This window comes from Malania oleifera, chromosome 7 (assembly GCF_029873635.1).
Source record: "Malania oleifera isolate guangnan ecotype guangnan chromosome 7, ASM2987363v1, whole genome shotgun sequence".
In the NCBI taxonomy this organism is placed as follows: domain Eukaryota; kingdom Viridiplantae; phylum Streptophyta; class Magnoliopsida; order Santalales; family Ximeniaceae; genus Malania; species Malania oleifera.
Genome location: NC_080423.1, coordinates 100087371 through 100093370, shown reverse-complemented (window position 1 = coordinate 100093370; position 6000 = coordinate 100087371).

The following is a 6000-nucleotide window of genomic DNA, read 5'->3' as shown; positions in this document are numbered from 1 at the left end:
AAAATAATTAAAGAAAATGAGAAAAAATAGATTTTTGGCAAAGTAGGGATAAAATCGGCGATTGTTTTCTGTAGGAGCTAGAAAATTGGTGACGGTTTGGGGTTTTTATCGCAGGTCAGTAAAGGGTAAACGGTAAAAACCAAACTGATTGAATAGAAGACCGACGACAATTTTTTGAGAGACCAAGAAAACCGGCAACGTTTTTTGTCAGCAGAATTGAAACTATAAACAACCAAGAGCCAATTGAAAAATTAAAACAAAAACCTCTCTTCTCTCCCTCGTGCAAACCCACGACCCTCCAACTTTTCACCGTCAATTTTGGCTTTGATAAAGCCTGGATTGACAATCAAGAACCACCACAGGGTTCCTGGGAAGATTCTCAACAACCTACGCGAAGCAGATTTTCAGTTTAGGATTATGGGGCACCATCCCAAAACTGAGGTAAGTGAATTAAATACTGGTTTAATTATTAATATGGAATATATAGGACCTAGGGAATGATAAAATAGCATTTTTAGTAAAGTTTGGGTTAATAAACTCGAGTTTTTAAATTAGGGTTCGGGTGAGTGCTGCAGGTGTTTTTTCGGGATTTTCGAGGTCAGGTAAGGGGAATTAATTATAGTAGGATTTTATTAATTATTAAATGGTTAATTTGAGTATATATGTAGTGACCCAAAGAATAATAGTATTTTTAAATAATAAGAGGGAGAGAAAATAAAAATAGAAACAGAAGGAGGTCGTAGACTTCGTCGACGACATTGTAATTTGGAGAAAATGTTAAATAGTCATAATTTCAAAATTTTGCCATGCTTCGTCGACAAGAAAATACCGAGAGACGATTCGGGGTGCTTTGAATTTCATCGACGAACACAGGGTCTCGTCGACGAATTTTGTGAAGGGCTCGTCGACGAACCTGGCCTTATAAAAGGCGGGAAACCGAGATATTTCTCATTTTCTCTCGCCGCTCTCTCTCTCCTACGACTCTCTCTCCCTTATCTCTTCATTTTCAGCCCCACCAGTCGTCGGATCGACGATCCGAAGCTACCACGACGCTCCTGGCGGAGTTCTCTACGCATCTACTAGAGCGGATCGTCAGGAAATTAGAGTTGGAAATCATCCCAAATTCAGGGTAAGACCTTTTAGCCTCCTTTTGGCCTTGTGGTAGTTATAGGGAATGATACAGGCAAAAAAATACTGATGTTTAGTTCTGGAAAATATTGGTTTCAGGGTGTTTTGTAGGAGGCCCTGTGGGTATCAGGTTAGAGTACAGTAGGGGCTTTTCAGAGATAAGGTAAGGGAAATATGCTATGCTAGGAAAGTTCTGAATATTATGCAGTTTATTTATTTACGAAAATTATGTATTTTAGTATGGTGTGGCTTATGATTATGTATATGGTACGGGGATATGTTTATGAATTTAGTTTCATGATTTTACGAATTTCAGTATTATGATTATACGCATTTCAGTACCATGATTATACGAATTTCAATACTATGATTTTACGATATTTCAGTACCATGATCTTATGAATTTCAGTACCATGATAACACGAATTCCAGTATTACGAATATGCAGTTCCATGTTATGATTATTCAGAGTTCAGTACGTTATGCAGTATCATGGTTATTTCAGTACTTCAGAATCATGGTAAATTAGATAGACATGTATATAGAAATATATTATACGATATCAGACCCTCTTGTACTTACAGGTACAGAGCACGGTACTGTTGCTACAAATACTATGTTACTATATGAGTGCAACCACCTATTCAGATATACGTGGTACGGTCAACCACCTAGGCCCTTGAAGAGGTTAGGCTCCCCATCAAGATATGGGTTGAGGTGGGCAAGTCGACTGATGGAGTTCAGTGATTTATTCCTGGTTGGCCAGCCAGGGTAAACCCAGCCTACGGGCCGCACAACCTCGTCATGAGGGGCATGTCATGACACAGATAACCACAGGGAACAGTTTCAGTTACTATTACTTACATATTGATTTACAACAGGGATCCTACTATATACACTAGAAGTATTTTGAATTATAACCATAATACTGATATGTTAAGCAATAGGGAAAAGGGGTGGTGTGCTTTATTACTTGTACTGTACTTTTGTACTCAGTTATTCATGTTTACATGAAATATATTTCATGATATATAGTAGCTCATTTGCCACACACTAGTAATAGCATATTTTCTCTTACTGAGCGTTGGCTCATCCCAGTGTTGATATATTTTTCAGGTGATCCAGGTAGGCGAGCAGATCAGGCTCGCAAATAGAAGGGCTTCAGTAGTGCCCTGACAGAGAGTGAGTATCATTTTTGGGAGCCTTTTTGTATTACCCTAGCTAGTTGAGGGCAAATTTTGGGGATACAGTTATGTTGTATATTTTGCAATACATTTCAGAACTCTGGTATTTTATGTAATGGTTTAGGTTTTGTTTATATGATTATGCTTCTCGCTGCTTAGGATAATGTTATGGTATCAGAGTATGATAATTATTACAGTGGAAAAAAAAATCAGTAATTAAGCAGGTCGTTACAATATAAGAGATATATATATATATATATATATATATATATTTACGTATGTATGTGTGTATGTATGTATGATTTATCTGGACAACTAGGCATTTGGAACAATGATAATTTTTTATATATAATACTTATGGGATAAAAATAGTGTGGTAGAAATACAACTTTCATGAATTAAATTGGTTGCAAATACTGAGTAGTGATAAATACTGATGGCTTGCGAATATTGGTTGACTATGGTCTTGGTGTATTTGTGAACATAGACTGATTGTGAATACTGGTTGCTTGAGATTACTACGTGATATAATGTGATGTGTATATGAGTTATTTTGTGTGGTTTTTCATGTGTATCACAATATAACGTTGGTAGGCCTGAGGAGTTCGTTATATTGCCTAGATATAATCATGATATACGTTGGCGGTCCTGAGGAGTTTGTATATTGTCATTATATATTGGGTTAGAGCATTGACAGACTTGAAGAGGTTGTTCTATTTATATACTATGGGTAGGTCATAGGGATTCGTACTGGTGGTTGGTCGTGCCGGTGTGGGCCACGGTATATGTCTGTGTGACAGTACAGTGTAGATTAGTCCTGTGTAGACTGTGTATTCTGTGATGGTGTTAGTCGTGTGTGGACCATGTATTTTGTGAAAGTGTTAGTCCTGTGTGGACCGTGTATTCTATGAAAGTGTTAGTTCTGTGTGGACCATGTATCCTATGTGAATGAGAGTCTTGTGTGGATAGTGTTCTCCTGTGTGGATAGTTGTGTGAAATGTGATAATAAAAGATAAATGATATGTTAACTTAATTATATATATACATATATGTATGGGAAAGTAAACTTTCTTCCAAGAGCTTGCTGAGAAAGGCGAGTGCCCTAGTAATTTTCAGATTGGGTACCAGAGTAGAGGGAAGCTACTTGTATGGGCAGGTAGTCTTCCCTATTCTTGGAGACTTTGCTTATATACATAGCCATAGGGCTTGTCGAGTAAGGTGAGTGCCCTGATGTTAGTATTAGAGCAGAGGGAAGTTACTTGTATGAGCGAGTAATTTTCCCCATTCCTGGGTATTATTATTACTAATATTTATGATTGCGTGTTTTATATCAGATGACTGTATTTTTGTTAATGTTGCATTTTATCAGCTATCGTGGATAGTGGAACACAAATGAATAAATATATTCTATAATTATTTAAACTCTCTGTCACGCACTGCTATGATTTATTCTACCTTACTAAGATTTGTCTCACCCTAGTGGATGACTATATTTTTAGGTCCATCAGGAGATCGAGCTTAAGGCTCCGGGTAGGGTAGTATGTTTTGGTAAATTTTGGGGTAGCTATATGAATAGATTATGTACCTTGTATGTTTATAAATGTTGGGTTGTAATATAAACAGACAAATGCTATATTTTCAGAAGGTTATAGATAGACTTTAGTATTTAAACTGAGGTTATTTATTTTAATTCTGTTGTATGATTATAGTGTATGGTATCAGAAGCAGGTGTTTGGAACACGTAACCTTCGGGCCCCACTAGGCGGGTTTAGGGTGTTACACATTGAGACCTCTCAAGGGGCCTTTTAGTTCCTTTAGCTTCTTGGTAAGTCTAAACATTCTATATCCCCGCACTTCTCCATGATTCTTTGACAATATTCTGAAAGTTAGGATGATGCCCCCACATATTAAAATATTTAAATGGCCTTTTCCCCAAGTCATTCTCTATGAGCAGGGAGACTATACAATATGCATGATCAGAATGTATTCTAGGAAGCTAGATGGGGACAAAGGAAAATTAGAACGGTAAGCCTGTAGAATTGATGGATATTTTAAAAGGAATATTGTTCTTTCAATTGTTAAAATACGATTGAAAATTTATCTTTGATGAATGTATATGAAGACTGCATGTCGACTTACTAGGACAGACATGACATGGTTTAACGGTTAAGAAGAATCTAGGAAAAGTGTTCGTAGGTGTGATCAGTTACATTGTAAAATGTCTTAAGAGTACTTTTTGCCCAGTCTTTGAATTTTGAGCTAGTGTATTGTTGTAGCCTTTTTCGAGGGATGGTGTTGAAGCGGTGCCTCTCAAAATTCTTTAGACATTGTGTTCTATTATGTGACATCTAAAACAAGGCCTAACGACTACCCAGATGCCGGTGGGGGAGGTATGTTAAGTATGGAAATTATGTTATGAAGTTTGTACTGATGCCGGTGGGGGAGGTATGCTCAGTACGAAAATTATGTTATGAAGTTTGTAACAATGCTAGTGGGGGAGGTATGCTCAGTACGAAAATTATGTTATGAAGTTTGTAACAATGTCGGTGGGGGAGGTATGCTCAGTACGAAAATTATGTTATGAAATTTGTACCGATGCCGGTGGGGGAGGTATGCTTAGTATGGAAATTTCGATGTGAAAATACATATACATATATTAACGAAAATAGAATTATTTATTTAGTTAAAAGTATGCTTGAGAATAAATGTGTATTTTAAGTTGTATAGGTGTGAGTTATGATATTTATATATACAGATGCTTTCTTAGTTAAAGTTAAATTAATGGCTATATTTTGCTTAAGTAAGAACTCATCTACCACGCGCTGATAATAATCTATTCCTTCTTATTGAGAGGTGTCTCACCCAGAATTTAAACATTTCGAGAAACCAAGACCGACCAGCAGAGAGAGCTCCGAGGTAAAGGAGACCGCAGTACCCTAGTATTCAGGGTAAGTGTTTGAGTTAGGGGATGTGTTTTGTGTAACCCCTATACTATTTTATAAATTTTTGGGAATGTATATATATATATATATATATGTGTGTGTGTGTGTGTGTGTGTGTGTGTGTGTAAAGGTCTTAGCACTCTGGTATTGTATAGCATTTTTTGTAACGACCTTAATTTCTTAACATATATAATGTAACATAATAAATGGAAAAGTCTACTCGAACCCGTGGGTAACGGGGACACCTATCAATCACAACGGAAATTTAAGTAGCAGTAAACATAAAACTAAATCATCCATCAATAAAACGTAATATCAGAGTTTACTACAACATCAAATAACTGTATTTATATACAGCCTCCAAAACATCAAAATAACTCTAGCATCAAACACAAAATAATCCTGATCCTAGTACAAAATCTCACCCTCCTAGTAGGGTAATATCACTGACTTCACGGTGGCTACGACCCGCCTATCACTCAGGGTCTCCTGAAAAATATATTTAGTTCGGGGGTGAGACACTTCTCAGTAAGGGAAAATAAACTAAATACAGTTGTGTGGCAACATGAACATTTAATGCAATTATACATATACAATACATTTCATATTTTTGTAAACGTTCATCATATCATACTGAGTAATCACATGCTTTCATATTTTCTAATAAGTCATATCGTACATAAAACATCTATTATAATTGATAATACTGAAAAAATACCCAAGATGAATAACTAACTAATGTCATG